A 17,625-nucleotide genomic window follows, 5' to 3' on the forward strand; every position below is an offset into this window, starting at 1 on the left:
CGACTTTTAGTTTTTTTTTAATGAATTTTTTTAGTGCAAAACTTTGATCGCCTCTGTAGCCGGAACCGTTGCCCGGAGCGGCTCCGGGTTTGGTCGAAAAAATAGAGAAAATTAAGCGCTATCAGATGGATTTTTGCTCGTTGCTCTAAGTCTTTTAGTTTCCGAGAAAAACGCAAAAAAAGGTTTACATTTTCACTTTTTTTCAATTTTCAATCGCCAATTACGGCGAAACTATTGAAGATATCGAGAAACGGAAAAATGGAGGATAACCGGAATAAAAAACTCTACAAAATGGCATAGAACTCAAGGCGATATCTCGCAAAAAAATTTTCAATTTTCAAACGCCGATTACGGCCAAACTAAAAGAGCTAGAAGAAAACGGTTTGTTCCATCGTAAAGAGCACATCAAAATCTATAAGATAGAATAGGTTTTATTTGATTTTGAGACACTTTAAAAATTGACCGATTTTAAGGGGGGGGTGTTAACTTTTTTTTAATTTTTTTTATTTTCTCATTTACGGCTAAACTATTCTAAAAAGTGGAACTGTTTTGATCCATACCTATGCAAAATGATCCGGGGAATCGATTGGCATCGAGAAAATTGCCAAATTCCCAATAGTTTTTTAGTTATGAATTTTTTTAAATTTTACCAATTTTTGCATTTAGCAGCAATTTGCTCGAAAACTATTAGTCTGAGAACAATGATCTTTTTTGAAAAAAATAGATAATTTAAAGAGCTTTCCAACGATAATACACTTCGTGGGGTTATCTCTAATAGTTCCGGAGCTATTGCTCGAGAAATGTTCCGGGTACCCAAAACCGACAAAAACTACGACGAAAATTGAAAAAATCAAACATCAAAAAATCCATCATTTGTATTTTTTGTGGACTTTTAACAACTTTAGAGGGTTGTTAAGACATGTAGAAGTCCATAAAAATTTGTTGGAGTTAGTTTAAAAAAATTTTTTTTTTTCACTTCTTTGAAGGTAAGTGTATTTATTACTCAGGAAATTTGAGCAAAAAAATTGAAAATTTTAAATCTCGTGAAAAGTTGATATAATATGTAAAATGAACCGCTGAATTCAATGGAACAAACCGCATTGCTCTACGACTTTTAGTTTTTGAATTATGAATTTTTTTAATGAATAAAATTTTTCACTATGACAAATGGCTACTCTAAATTTAGGCAAAAAATTTTAAATTTTTAATTCTTGTGAAAAATTGATATAATATGTAAAATGATCCGCTGAATTCAATGGAACAAACCGCATTGCTCTACGACTTTTAGTTTTTGAGTTATGAATTTTTTTAATGAATAAAATTTTTCACTATGACAAATGGCTACCCTAAATTTAGGCAAAAAATTTTAAATTTTTAATTCTTGTGAAAAATTGATATAATATGTAAAATGAACCGCTGAATTCAATGGAACAAACCGCAATGCTCTACGACTTTTAGTTTTTGAGTTATGGATTTTTTTAATGAATAAAATTTTTCACTATGACAAATGGCTACCCTAAATTTAGGCAAAAAATTTTAAATTTTTAATTCTTATGAAAAATTGATATAATATGTAAAATGAACCGCTGAATTCAATGGAACAAACCGCATTGCTCTACGACTTTTAGTTTTTGAGTTATGAATTTTTTTAATGAATAAAATTTTTCACTATGACAAATGGCTACCCTAAATTTAGGCAAAAAATTTTAAATTTTTAATTCTTGTGAAAAATTGATATAATATGTAAAATGAGCCGTAGAATTCAATGGAACAAACCGCAATGCTCTACGACTTTTAGTTTTTTTTTTTATGAATTTTTTTAGTGCAAAGCTTTGATCGCCTCTGTAGCCGGAACCGTTGCCCGGAGCGGCTCCGGGTTTGGTCGAAAAAATAGAGAAAATTAAGCGCTATCAGATGGATTTTTGCTCGTTGCTCTAAGTCTTTTAGTTTCCGAGAAAAACGCAAAAAAAGGTTTACATTTTCACTTTTTTTCAATTTTCAATCGCCAATTACGGCGAAACTATTGAAGATATCGAGAAACGGAAAAATGGAGGATAACCGGAATAAAAAACTCTACAAAATGGCATAGAACTCAAGGCGATATCTCGCAAAAAATTTTTCAATTTTCAAACGCCGATTACGGCCAAACTAAAAGAGCTAGAAGAAAACGGTTTGTTCCATCGTAAAGAGCACATCAAAATCTATAAGATAGAATAGGTTTTATTTGATTTTGAGACACTTTAAAAATTGACCGATTTTAAGGGGGGGGTGTTAACTTTTTTTTAATTTTTTTTATTTTCTCATTTACGGCTAAACTATTCTAAAAAGTGGAACTGTTTTGATCCATACCTATGCAAAATGATCCGGGGAATCGATTGGCATCGAGAAAATTGCCAAATTCCCAATAGTTTTTTAGTTATGAATTTTTTTAAATTTTACCAATTTTTGCATTTAGCAGCGATTTGCTCGAAAACTATTAGTCTGAGAACAATGATCTTTTTTGAAAAAAATAGATAATTTAAAGAGCTTTCCAACGATAATACACTTCGTGGGGTTATCTCTAATAGTTCCGGAGCTATTGCTCGAGAAATGTTCCGGGTACCCAAAACCGACAAAAACTACGACGAAAATTGAAAAAATCAAACATCAAAAAATCCATCATTTGTATTTTTTGTGGACTTTTAACAACTTTAGAGGGTTGTTAAGACATGTAGAAGTCCATAAAAATTTGTTGGAGTTAGTTTAAAAAAATTTTTTTTTTCACTTCTTTGAAGGTAAGTGTATTTATTACTCAGGAAATTTGAGCAAAAAAATTGAAAATTTTAAATCTCGTGAAAAGTTGATATAATATGTAAAATGAACCGCTGAATTCAATGGAACAAACCGCATTGCTCTACGACTTTTAGTTTTTGAGTTATGAATTTTTTTAATGAATAAAATTTTTCACTATGACAAATGGCTACCCTAAATGTAGGCAAAAAATTTTAAATTTTTAATTCTTGTGAAAAATTGATATAATATGTAGAATGAGCCGTAGAATTCAATGGAACAAACCGCAATGCTCTACGACTTTTAGTTTTTTTTTTATGAATTTTTTTAGTGCAAAACTTTGATCGCCTCTGTAGCCGGAACCGTTGCCCGGAGCGGCTCCGAGTTTGGTCGAAAAAATAGAGAAAATTAAGCGCTATCAGATGGATTTTTGCTCGTTGCTCTAAGTCTTTTAGTTTCCGAGAAAAACACAAAAAAAGGTTTACATTTTCACTTTTTTTCAATTTTCAATCGCCAATTACGGCGAAACTATTGAAGATATCGAGAAACGGAAAAATGGAGGACAACCGGAATAAAAAACTCTACAAAATGGCATAGAACTCAAGGCGATATCTCGCAAAAAATTTTTCAATTTTCAAACGCCGATTACGGCCAAACTAAAAGAGCTAGAAGAAAACGGTTTGTTCCATCGTAAAGAGCACATCAAAATCTATAAGATAGAATAGGTTTTATTTGATTTTGAGACACTTTAAAAATTGACCGATTTTAAGGGGGGGGTGTTAACTTTTTTTTAATTTTTTTTATTTTCTCATTTACGGCTAAACTATTCTAAAAAGTGGAACTGTTTTGATCCATACCTATGCAAAATGATCCGGGGAATCGATTGGCATCGAGAAAATTGCCAAATTCCCAATAGTTTTTTAGTTATGAATTTTTTTAAATTTTACCAATTTTTGCATTTAGCAGCGATTTGCTCGAAAACTATTAGTCTGAGAACAATGATCTTTTTTGAAAAAAATAGATAATTTAAAGAGCTTTCCAACGATAATACACTTCGTGGGGTTATCTCTAATAGTTCCGGAGCTATTGCTCGAGAAATGTTCCGGGTACCCAAAACCGACAAAAACTACGACGAAAATTGAAAAAATCAAACATCAAAAAATCCATCATTTGTATTTTTTGTGGACTTTTAACAACTTTAGAGGGTTGTTAAGACATGTAGAAGTCCATAAAAATTTGTTGGAGTTAGTTTAAAAAAAAATTTTTTTCACTTCTTTGAAGGTAAGTGTATTTATTACTCAGGAAATTTGAGCAAAAAAATTGAAAATTTTAAATCTCGTGAAAAGTTGATATAATATGTAAAATGAACCGCTGAATTCAATGGAACAAACCGCATTGCTCTACGACTTTTAGTTTTTGAGTTATGAATTTTTTTAATGAATAAAATTTTTCACTATGACAAATGGCTACCCTAAATGTAGGCAAAAAATTTTAAATTTTTAATTCTTGTGAAAAATTGATATAATATGTAAAATGAACCGCTGAATTCAATGGAACAAACCGCATTGCTCTACGACTTTTAGTTTTTGAGTTATGAATTTTTTTAATGAATAAAATTTTTCACTATGACAAATGGCTACCCTAAATGTAGGCAAAAAATTTTAAATTTTTAATTCTTGTGAAAAATTGATACAATATGTAGAATGAGCCGTAGAATTCAATGGAACAAACCGCAATGCTCTACGACTTTTAGTTTTTTTTTTATGAATTTTTTTAGTGCAAAACTTTGATCGCCTCTGTAGCCGGAACCGTTGCCCGGAGCGGCTCCGGGTTTGGTCGAAAAAATAGAGAAAATTAAGCGCTATCAGATGGATTTTTGCTCGTTGCTCTAAGTCTTTTAGTTTCCGAGAAAAACGCAAAAAAAGGTTTACATTTTCACTTTTTTTCAATTTTCAATCGCCAATTACGGCGAAACTATTGAAGATATCGAGAAACGGAAAAATGGAGGATAACCGGAATAAAAAACTCTACAAAATGGCATAGAACTCAAGGCGATATCTCGCAAAAAATTTTTCAATTTTCAAACGCCGATTACGGCCAAACTAAAAGAGCTAGAAGAAAACGGTTTGTTCCATCGTAAAGAGCACATCAAAATCTATAAGATAGAATAGGTTTTATTTGATTTTGAGACACTTTAAAAATTGACCGATTTTAAGGGGGGGGTGTTAACTTTTTTTTAATTTTTTTTATTTTCTCATTTACGGCTAAACTATTCTAAAAAGTGGAACTGTTTTGATCCATACCTATGCAAAATGATCCGGGGAATCGATTGGCATCGAGAAAATTGCCAAATTCCCAATAGTTTTTTAGTTATGAATTTTTTTTAATTTTACCAATTTTTGCATTTAGCAGCAATTTGCTCGAAAACTATTAGTCGGAGAACAATAATTTTTTTTGAAAAAAATAGATAATTTAAAGAGCTTTCCAACGATAATACACTTCATGGGCTTATCTCTAATAGTTCCGGAGCTATTGCTCGAGAAATGTTCCGGGTACCCAAAACCGACAAAAACTGCGACGAAAATTGAAAAAATCAAACATCAAAAAATCGAACATTTAGACTTTTTGTGGACTTTTAACAACTTTTGTGAGTTGTTAAGACACGTAGAAGTCAAAAAAAATTTGTTGGAGTTAATTTAAAAAAAATTTTTTTTTACCTCTTTGAAGGTAAGTGTATTTATTACTCAGGAAATTTGAGCAAAAAAATTGAAAATTTTAAATCTCGTGAAAAGTTGATATAATATGTAAAATGAACCGCTGAATTCAATGGAACAAACCGCATTGCTCTACGACTTTTAGTTTTTGAGTTATGAATTTTTTTAATGAATAAAATTTTTCACTATGACAAATGGCTACCCTAAATTTAGGCAAAAAATTTTAAATTTTTAATTCTTGTGAAAAATTGATATAATATGTAGAATGAGCCGTAGAATTCAATGGAACAAACCGCAATGCTCTACGACTTTTAGTTTTTGAGTTATGAATTTTTTTAATGAATAAAATTTTTCACTATGACAAATGGCTACCCTAAATTTAGGCAAAAAATTTTAAATTTTTAATTCTTATGAAAAATTGATATAATATGTAAAATGAGCCGTAGAATTCAATGGAACAAACCGCAATGCTCTACGACTTTTAGTTTTTTTTTTATGAATTTTTTTAGTGCAAAACTTTGATCGCCTCTGTAGCCGGAACCGTTGCCCGGAGCGGCTCCGGGTTTGGTCGAAAAAATAGAGAAAATTAAGCGCTATCAGATGGATTTTTGCTCGTTGCTCTAAGTCTTTTAGTTTCCGAGAAAAACACAAAAAAAGGTTTACATTTTCACTTTTTTTCAATTTTCAATCGCCAATTACGGCGAAACTATTGAAGATATCGAGAAACGGAAAAATGGAGGATAACCGGAATAAAAAACTCTACAAAATGGCATAGAACTCAAGGCGATATCTCGCAAAAAATTTTTCAATTTTCAAACGCCGATTACGGCCAAACTAAAAGAGCTAGAAGAAAACGGTTTGTTCCATCGTAAAGAGCACATCAAAATCTATAAGATAGAATAGGTTTTATTTGATTTTGAGACACTTTAAAAATTGACCGATTTTAAGGGGGGGGTGTTAACTTTTTTTTAATTTTTTTTATTTTCTCATTTACGGCTAAACTATTCTAAAAAGTGGAACTGTTTTGATCCATACCTATGCAAAATGATCCGGGGAATCGATTGGCATCGAGAAAATTGCCAAATTCCCAATAGTTTTTTAGTTATGAATTTTTTTAAATTTTACCAATTTTTGCATTTAGCAGCGATTTGCTCGAAAACTATTAGTTTGAGAACAATGATCTTTTTTGAAAAAAATAGATAATTTAAAGAGCTTTCCAACGATAATACACTTCGTGGGGTTATCTCTAATAGTTCCGGAGCTATTGCTCGAGAAATGTTCCGGGTACCCAAAACCGACAAAAACTACGACGAAAATTGAAAAAATCAAACATCAAAAAATCCATCATTTGTATTTTTTGTGGACTTTTAACAACTTTAGAGGGTTGTTAAGACATGTAGAAGTCCATAAAAATTTGTTGGAGTTAGTTTAAAAAAAATTTTTTTTTCACTTCTTTGAAGGTAAGTGTATTTATTACTCAGGAAATTTGAGCAAAAAAATTGAAAATTTTAAATCTCGTGAAAAGTTGATATAATATGTAAAATGAACCGCTGAATTCAATGGAACAAACCGCATTGCTCTACGACTTTTAGTTTTTGAGTTATGAATTTTTTTAATGAATAAAATTTTTCACTATGACAAATGGCTACTCTAAATTTAGGCAAAAAATTTTAAATTTTTAATTCTTGTGAAAAATTGATATAATATGTAAAATGATCCGCTGAATTCAATGGAACAAACCGCATTGCTCTACGACTTTTAGTTTTTGAGTAATGAATTTTTTTAATGAATAAAATTTTTCACTATGACAAATGGCTACTCTAAATTTAGGCAAAAAATTTTAAATTTTTAATTCTTGTGAAAAATTGATATAATATGTAAAATGAGCCGTAGAATTCAATGGAACAAACCGCAATGCTCTACGACTTTTAGTTTTTTTTTTATGAATTTTTTTAGTGCAAAACTTTGATCGACTCTGTAGCCGGAACCGTTGCCCGGAGCGGCTCCGGGTTTGGTCGAAAGAATAGAGAAAATTAAGCGCTATCAGATGGATTTTTGCTCGTTGCTCTAAGACTTTTAGTTTCCGAGAAAAACGCAAAAAAAGGTTTACATTTTCACTTTTTTTCAATTTTCAATCGCCAATTACGGCGAAACTATTGAAGATATCGAGAAACGGAAAAATGGAGGATAACCGGAATAAAAAACTCTACAAAATGGCATAGAACTCAAGGCGATATCTCGCAAAAAATTTTTCAATTTTCAAACGCCGATTACGGCCAAACTAAAAGAGCTAGAAGAAAACGGTTTGTTCCATCGTAAAGAGCACATCAAAATCTATAAGATAGAATAGGTTTTATTTGATTTTGAGACACTTTAAAAATTGACCGATTTTAAGGGGGGGGTGTTAACTTTTTTTTAATTTTTTTTATTTTCTCATTTACGGCTAAACTATTCTAAAAAGTGGAACTGTTTTGATCCATACCTATGCAAAATGATCCGGGGAATCGATTGGCATCGAGAAAATTGCCAAATTCCCAATAGTTTTTTAGTTATGAATTTTTTTAAATTTTACCAATTTTTGCATTTAGCAGCGATTTGCTCGAAAACTATTAGTCTGAGAACAATGATCTTTTTTGAAAAAAATAGATAATTTAAAGAGCTTTCCAACGATAATACACTTCGTGGGGTTATCTCTAATAGTTCCGGAGCTATTGCTCGAGAAATGTTCCGGGTACCCAAAACCGACAAAAACTACGACGAAAATTGAAAAAATCAAACATCAAAAAATCCATCATTTGTATTTTTTGTGGACTTTTAACAACTTTAGAGGGTTGTTAAGACATGTAGAAGTCCATAAAAATTTGTTGGAGTTAGTTTAAAAAAAATTTTTTTTTCACTTCTTTGAAGGTAAGTGTATTTATTACTCAGGAAATTTGAGCAAAAAAATTGAAAATTTTAAATCTCGTGAAAAGTTGATATAATATGTAAAATGAACCGCTGAATTCAATGGAACAAACCGCATTGCTCTACGACTTTTAGTTTTTGAGTTATGAATTTTTTTAATGAATAAAATTTTTCACTATGACAAATGGCTACCCTAAATTTAGGCAAAAAATTTTAAATTTTTAATTCTTGTGAAAAATTGATATAATATGTAGAATGAGCCGTAGAATTCAATGGAACAAACCGCAATGCTCTACGACTTTTAGTTTTTGAGTTATGAATTTTTTTAATGAATAAAATTTTTCACTATGACAAATGGCTACCCTAAATGTAGGCAAAAAATTTTAAATTTTTAATTCTTGTGAAAAATTGATACAATATGTAGAATGAGCCGTAGAATTCAATGGAACAAACCGCAATGCTCTACGACTTTTAGTTTTTTTTTTATGAATTTTTTTAGTGCAAAACTTTGATCGCCTCTGTAGCCGGAACCGTTGCCCGGAGCGGCTCCGGGTTTGGTCGAAAAAATAGAGAAAATTAAGCGCTATCAGATGGATTTTTGCTCGTTGCTCTAAGTCTTTTAGTTTCCGAGAAAAACGCAAAAAAAGGTTTACATTTTCACTTTTTTTCAATTTTCAATCGCCAATTACGGCGAAACTATTGAAGATATCGAGAAACGGAAAAATGGAGGATAACCGGAATAAAAAACTCTACAAAATGGCATAGAACTCAAGGCGATATCTCGCAAAAAATTTTTCAATTTTCAAACGCCGATTACGGCCAAACTAAAAGAGCTAGAAGAAAACGGTTTGTTCCATCGTAAAGAGCACATCAAAATCTATAAGATAGAATAGGTTTTATTTGATTTTGAGACACTTTAAAAATTGACCGATTTTAAGGGGGGGGTGTTAACTTTTTTTTAATTTTTTTTATTTTCTCATTTACGGCTAAACTATTCTAAAAAGTGGAACTGTTTTGATCCATACCTATGCAAAATGATCCGGGGAATCGATTGGCATCGAGAAAATTGCCAAATTCCCAATAGTTTTTTAGTTATGAATTTTTTTAAATTTTACCAATTTTTGCATTTAGCAGCGATTTGCTCGAAAACTATTAGTTTGAGAACAATGATCTTTTTTGAAAAAAATAGATAATTTAAAGAGCTTTCCAACGATAATACACTTCGTGGGGTTATCTCTAATAGTTCCGGAGCTATTGCTCGAGAAATGTTCCGGGTACCCAAAACCGACAAAAACTACGACGAAAATTGAAAAAATCAAACATCAAAAAATCCATCATTTGTATTTTTTGTGGACTTTTAACAACTTTAGAGGGTTGTTAAGACATGTAGAAGTCCATAAAAATTTGTTGGAGTTAGTTTAAAAAAAATTTTTTTTTCACTTCTTTGAAGGTAAGTGTATTTATTACTCAGGAAATTTGAGCAAAAAAATTGAAAATTTTAAATCTCGTGAAAAGTTGATATAATATGTAAAATGAACCGCTGAATTCAATGGAACAAACCGCATTGCTCTACGACTTTTAGTTTTTGAGTTATGAATTTTTTTAATGAATAAAATTTTTCACTATGACAAATGGCTACTCTAAATTTAGGCAAAAAATTTTAAATTTTTAATTCTTGTGAAAAATTGATATAATATGTAAAATGATCCGCTGAATTCAATGGAACAAACCGCATTGCTCTACGACTTTTAGTTTTTGAGTAATGAATTTTTTTAATGAATAAAATTTTTCACTATGACAAATGGCTACTCTAAATTTAGGCAAAAAATTTTAAATTTTTAATTCTTGTGAAAAATTGATACAATATGTAGAATGAGCCGTAGAATTCAATGGAACAAACCGCAATGCTCTACGACTTTTAGTTTTTTTTTTATGAATTTTTTTAGTGCAAAACTTTGATCGACTCTGTAGCCGGAACCGTTGCCCGGAGCGGCTCCGGGTTTGGTCGAAAGAATAGAGAAAATTAAGCGCTATCAGATGGATTTTTGCTCGTTGCTCTAAGACTTTTAGTTTCCGAGAAAAACGCAAAAAAAGGTTTACATTTTCACTTTTTTTCAATTTTCAATCGCCAATTACGGCGAAACTATTGAAGATATCGAGAAACGGAAAAATGGAGGATAACCGGAATAAAAAACTCTACAAAATGGCATAGAACTCAAGGCGATATCTCGCAAAAAATTTTTCAATTTTCAAACGCCGATTACGGCCAAACTAAAAGAGCTAGAAGAAAACGGTTTGTTCCATCGTAAAGAGCACATCAAAATCTATAAGATAGAATAGGTTTTATTTGATTTTGAGACACTTTAAAAATTGACCGATTTTAAGGGGGGGGTGTTAACTTTTTTTTAATTTTTTTTATTTTCTCATTTACGGCTAAACTATTCTAAAAAGTGGAACTGTTTTGATCCATACCTATGCAAAATGATCCGGGGAATCGATTGGCATCGAGAAAATTGCCAAATTCCCAATAGTTTTTTAGTTATGAATTTTTTTAAATTTTACCAATTTTTGCATTTAGCAGCAATTTGCTCGAAAACTATTAGTCTGAGAACAATGATCTTTTTTGAAAAAAATAGATAATTTAAAGAGCTTTCCAACGATAATACACTTCGTGGGGTTATCTCTAATAGTTCCGGAGCTATTGCTCGAGAAATGTTCCGGGTACCCAAAACCGACAAAAACTACGACGAAAATTGAAAAAATCAAACATCAAAAAATCCATCATTTGTATTTTTTGTGGACTTTTAACAACTTTAGAGGGTTGTTAAGACATGTAGAAGTCCATAAAAATTTGTTGGAGTTAGTTTAAAAAAAATTTTTTTTTCACTTCTTTGAAGGTAAGTGTATTTATTACTCAGGAAATTTGAGCAAAAAAATTGAAAATTTTAAATCTCGTGAAAAGTTGATATAATATGTAAAATGAACCGCTGAATTCAATGGAACAAACCGCATTGCTCTACGACTTTTAGTTTTTGAGTTATGAATTTTTTTAATGAATAAAATTTTTCACTATGACAAATGGCTACCCTAAATTTAGGCAAAAAATTTTAAATTTTTAATTCTTGTGAAAAATTGATATAATATGTAGAATGAGCCGTAGAATTCAATGGAACAAACCGCAATGCTCTACGACTTTTAGTTTTTGAGTTATGAATTTTTTTAATGAATAAAATTTTTCACTATGACAAATGGCTACCCTAAATTTAGGCAAAAAATTTTAAATTTTTAATTCTTATGAAAAATTGATATAATATGTAAAATGAGCCGTAGAATTCAATGGAACAAACCGCAATGCTCTACGACTTTTAGTTTTTTTTTTATGAATTTTTTTAGTGCAAAACTTTGATCGCCTCTGTAGCCGGAACCGTTGCCCGGAGCGGCTCCGGGTTTGGTCGAAAAAATAGAGAAAATTAAGCGCTATCAGATGGATTTTTGCTCGTTGCTCTAAGTCTTTTAGTTTCCGAGAAAAACACAAAAAAAGGTTTACATTTTCACTTTTTTTCAATTTTCAATCGCCAATTACGGCGAAACTATTGAAGATATCGAGAAACGGAAAAATGGAGGACAACCGGAATAAAAAACTCTACAAAATGGCATAGAACTCAAGGCGATATCTCGCAAAAAATTTTTCAATTTTCAAACGCCGATTACGGCCAAACTAAAAGAGCTAGAAGAAAACGGTTTGTTCCATCGTAAAGAGCACATCAAAATCTATAAGATAGAATAGGTTTTATTTGATTTTGAGACACTTTAAAAATTGACCGATTTTAAGGGGGGGGTGTTAACTTTTTTTTAATTTTTTTTATTTTCTCATTTACGGCTAAACTATTCTAAAAAGTGGAACTGTTTTGATCCATACTTATGCAAAATGATCCGGGGAATCGATTGGCATCGAGAAAATTGCCAAATTCCCAATAGTTTTTTAGTTATGAATTTTTTTAAATTTTACCAATTTTTGCATTTAGCAGCGATTTGCTCGAAAACTATTAGTCTGAGAACAATGATCTTTTTTGAAAAAAATAGATAATTTAAAGAGCTTTCCAACGATAATACACTTCGTGGGGTTATCTCTAATAGTTCCGGAGCTATTGCTCGAGAAATGTTCCGGGTACCCAAAACCGACAAAAACTACGACGAAAATTGAAAAAATCAAACATCAAAAAATCCATCATTTGTATTTTTTGTGGACTTTTAACAACTTTAGAGGGTTGTTAAGACATGTAGAAGTCCATAAAAATTTGTTGGAGTTAGTTTAAAAAAAATTTTTTTTTCACTTCTTTGAAGGTAAGTGTATTTATTACTCAGGAAATTTGAGCAAAAAAATTGAAAATTTTAAATCTCGTGAAAAGTTGATATAATATGTAAAATGAACCGCTGAATTCAATGGAACAAACCGCATTGCTCTACGACTTTTAGTTTTTGAGTTATGAATTTTTTTAATGAATAAAATTTTTCACTATGACAAATGGCTACCCTAAATTTAGGCAAAAAATTTTAAATTTTTAATTCTTATGAAAAATTGATACAATATGTAGAATGAGCCGTAGAATTCAATGGAACAAACCGCAATGCTCTACGACTTTTAGTTTTTTTTTATGAATTTTTTTAGTGCAAAACTTTGATCGCCTCTGTAGCCGGAACCGTTGCCCGGAGCGGCTCCGGGTTTGGTCGAAAAAATAGAGAAAATTAAGCGCTATCAGATGGATTTTTGCTCGTTGCTCTAAGTCTTTTAGTTTCCGAGAAAAACGCAAAAAAAGGTTTACATTTTCACTTTTTTTCAATTTTCAATCGCCAATTACGGCGAAACTATTGAAGATATCGAGAAACGGAAAAATGGAGGATAACCGGAATAAAAAACTCTACAAAATGGCATAGAACTCAAGGCGATATCTCGCAAAAAAATTTTCAATTTTCAAACGCCGATTACGGCCAAACTAAAAGAGCTAGAAGAAAACGGTTTGTTCCATCGTAAAGAGCACATCAAAATCTATAAGATAGAATAGGTTTTATTTGATTTTGAGACACTTTAAAAATTGACCGATTTTAAGGGGGGGGTGTTAACTTTTTTTTAATTTTTTTTATTTTCTCATTTACGGCTAAACTATTCTAAAAAGTGGAACTGTTTTGATCCATACCTATGCAAAATGATCCGGGGAATCGATTGGCATCGAGAAAATTGCCAAATTCCCAATAGTTTTTTAGTTATGAATTTTTTTAAATTTTACCAATTTTTGCATTTAGCAGCGATTTGCTCGAAAACTATTAGTCTGAGAACAATGATCTTTTTTGAAAAAAATAGATAATTTAAAGAGCTTTCCAACGATAATACACTTCGTGGGGTTATCTCTAATAGTTCCGGAGCTATTGCTCGAGAAATGTTCCGGGTACCCAAAACCGACAAAAACTACGACGAAAATTGAAAAAATCAAACATCAAAAAATCCATCATTTGTATTTTTTGTGGACTTTTAACAACTTTAGAGGGTTGTTAAGACATGTAGAAGTCCATAAAAATTTGTTGGAGTTAGTTTAAAAAAAATTTTTTTTTCACTTCTTTGAAGGTAAGTGTATTTATTACTCAGGAAATTTGAGCAAAAAAATTGAAAATTTTAAATCTCGTGAAAAGTTGATATAATATGTAAAATGAACCGCTGAATTCAACGGAACAAACCGCATTGCTCTACGACTTTTAGTTTTTGAGTTATGAATTTTTTTAATGAATAAAATTTTTCACTATGACAAATGGCTACCCTAAATTTAGGCAAAAAATTTTAAATTTTTAATTCTTGTGAAAAATTGATATAATATGTAGAATGAGCCGTAGAATTCAATGGAACAAACCGCAATGCTCTACGACTTTTAGTTTTTGAGTTATGAATTTTTTTAATGAATAAAATTTTTCACTATGACAAATGGCTACCCTAAATGTAGGCAAAAAATTTTAAATTTTTAATTCTTGTGAAAAATTGATATAATATGTAAAATGAACCGCTGAATTCAATGGAACAAACCGCATTGCTCTACGACTTTTAGTTTTTGAGTTATGAATTTTTTTAATGAATAAAATTTTTCACTATGACAAATGGCTACCCTAAATGTAGGCAAAAAATTTTAAATTTTTAATTCTTGTGAAAAATTGATACAATATGTAGAATGAGCCGTAGAATTCAATGGAACAAACCGCAATGCTCTACGACTTTTAGTTTTTTTTTTATGAATTTTTTTAGTGCAAAACTTTGATCGCCTCTGTAGCCGGAACCGTTGCCCGGAGCGGCTCCGGGTTTGGTCGAAAAAATAGAGAAAATTAAGCGCTATCAGATGGATTTTTGCTCGTTGCTCTAAGTCTTTTAGTTTCCGAGAAAAACGCAAAAAAAGGTTTACATTTTCACTTTTTTTCAATTTTCAATCGCCAATTACGGCGAAACTATTGAAGATATCGAGAAACGGAAAAATGGAGGATAACCGGAATAAAAAACTCTACAAAATGGCATAGAACTCAAGGCGATATCTCGCAAAAAATTTTTCAATTTTCAAACGCCGATTACGGCCAAACTAAAAGAGCTAGAAGAAAACGGTTTGTTCCATCGTAAAGAGCACATCAAAATCTATAAGATAGAATAGGTTTTATTTGATTTTGAGACACTTTAAAAATTGACCGATTTTAAGGGGGGGGTGTTAACTTTTTTTTAATTTTTTTTATTTTCTCATTTACGGCTAAACTATTCTAAAAAGTGGAACTGTTTTGATCCATACCTATGCAAAATGATCCGGGGAATCGATTGGCATCGAGAAAATTGCCAAATTCCCAATAGTTTTTTAGTTATGAATTTTTTTAAATTTTACCAATTTTTGCATTTAGCAGCAATTTGCTCGAAAACTATTAGTCTGAGAACAATGATCTTTTTTGAAAAAAATAGATAATTTAAAGAGCTTTCCAACGATAATACACTTCGTGGGGTTATCTCTAATAGTTCCGGAGCTATTGCTCGAGAAATGTTCCGGGTACCCAAAACCGACAAAAACTACGACGAAAATTGAAAAAATCAAACATCAAAAAATCCATCATTTGTATTTTTTGTGGACTTTTAACAACTTTAGAGGGTTGTTAAGACATGTAGAAGTCCATAAAAATTTGTTGGAGTTAGTTTAAAAAAAATTTTTTTTTCACTTCTTTGAAGGTAAGTGTATTTATTACTCAGGAAATTTGAGCAAAAAAATTGAAAATTTTAAATCTCGTGAAAAGTTGATATAATATGTAAAATGAACCGCTGAATTCAATGGAACAAACCGCATTGCTCTACGACTTTTAGTTTTTGAGTTATGAATTTTTTTAATGAATAAAATTTTTCACTATGACAAATGGCTACCCTAAATTTAGGCAAAAAATTTTAAATTTTTAATTCTTGTGAAAAATTGATATAATATGTAGAATGAGCCGTAGAATTCAATGGAACAAACCGCAATGCTCTACGACTTTTAGTTTTTGAGTTATGAATTTTTTTAATGAATAAAATTTTTCACTATGACAAATGGCTACCCTAAATTTAGGCAAAAAATTTTAAATTTTTAATTCTTATGAAAAATTGATATAATATGTAAAATGAGCCGTAGAATTCAATGGAACAAACCGCAATGCTCTACGACTTTTAGTTTTTTTTTTATGAATTTTTTTAGTGCAAAACTTTGATCGCCTCTGTAGCCGGAACCGTTGCCCGGAGCGGCTCCGGGTTTGGTCGAAAAAATAGAGAAAATTAAGCGCTATCAGATGGATTTTTGCTCGTTGCTCTAAGTCTTTTAGTTTCCGAGAAAAACACAAAAAAAGGTTTACATTTTCACTTTTTTTCAATTTTCAATCGCCAATTACGGCGAAACTATTGAAGATATCGAGAAACGGAAAAATGGAGGACAACCGGAATAAAAAACTCTACAAAATGGCATAGAACTCAAGGCGATATCTCGCAAAAAATTTTTCAATTTTCAAACGCCGATTACGGCCAAACTAAAAGAGCTAGAAGAAAACGGTTTGTTCCATCGTAAAGAGCACATCAAAATCTATAAGATAGAATAGGTTTTATTTGATTTTGAGACACTTTAAAAATTGACCGATTTTAAGGGGGGGGTGTTAACTTTTTTTTAATTTTTTTTATTTTCTCATTTACGGCTAAACTATTCTAAAAAGTGGAACTGTTTTGATCCATACTTATGCAAAATGATCCGGGGAATCGATTGGCATCGAGAAAATTGCCAAATTCCCAATAGTTTTTTAGTTATGAATTTTTTTAAATTTTACCAATTTTTGCATTTAGCAGCGATTTGCTCGAAAACTATTAGTCTGAGAACAATGATCTTTTTTGAAAAAAATAGATAATTTAAAGAGCTTTCCAACGATAATACACTTCGTGGGGTTATCTCTAATAGTTCCGGAGCTATTGCTCGAGAAATGTTCCGGGTACCCAAAACCGACAAAAACTACGACGAAAATTGAAAAAATCAAACATCAAAAAATCCATCATTTGTATTTTTTGTGGACTTTTAACAACTTTAGAGGGTTGTTAAGACATGTAGAAGTCCATAAAAATTTGTTGGAGTTAGTTTAAAAAAAATTTTTTTTTCACTTCTTTGAAGGTAAGTGTATTTATTACTCAGGAAATTTGAGCAAAAAAATTGAAAATTTTAAATCTCGTGAAAAGTTGATATAATATGTAAAATGAACCGCTGAATTCAATGGAACAAACCGCATTGCTCTACGACTTTTAGTTTTTGAGTTATGAATTTTTTTAATGAATAAAATTTTTCACTATGACAAATGGCTACCCTAAATTTAGGCAAAAAATTTTAAATTTTTAATTCTTATGAAAAATTGATACAATATGTAGAATGAGCCGTAGAATTCAATGGAACAAACCGCAATGCTCTACGACTTTTAGTTTTTTTTTATGAATTTTTTTAGTGCAAAACTTTGATCGCCTCTGTAGCCGGAACCGTTGCCCGGAGCGGCTCCGGGTTTGGTCGAAAAAATAGAGAAAATTAAGCGCTATCAGATGGATTTTTGCTCGTTGCTCTAAGTCTTTTAGTTTCCGAGAAAAACGCAAAAAAAGGTTTACATTTTCACTTTTTTTCAATTTTCAATCGCCAATTACGGCGAAACTATTGAAGATATCGAGAAACGGAAAAATGGA

General features: G+C 31.0%; 1 protein-coding gene across 1 annotated transcript in view; it reads left to right on the forward strand.

Annotated features, from left to right (window-relative positions):
* The window catches only part of Frl (Formin-like), a 47,199-nt gene that overhangs the window by 16,978 nt on the left and 12,596 nt on the right, over positions 1-17,625 (forward strand). The gene's annotated exons all lie outside the window — the stretch shown is intronic.

The sequence above is a fragment of the Tribolium castaneum genome, chromosome 2 (assembly GCF_031307605.1).
Source record: "Tribolium castaneum strain GA2 chromosome 2, icTriCast1.1, whole genome shotgun sequence".
NCBI lineage: Eukaryota > Metazoa > Arthropoda > Insecta > Coleoptera > Tenebrionidae > Tribolium > Tribolium castaneum.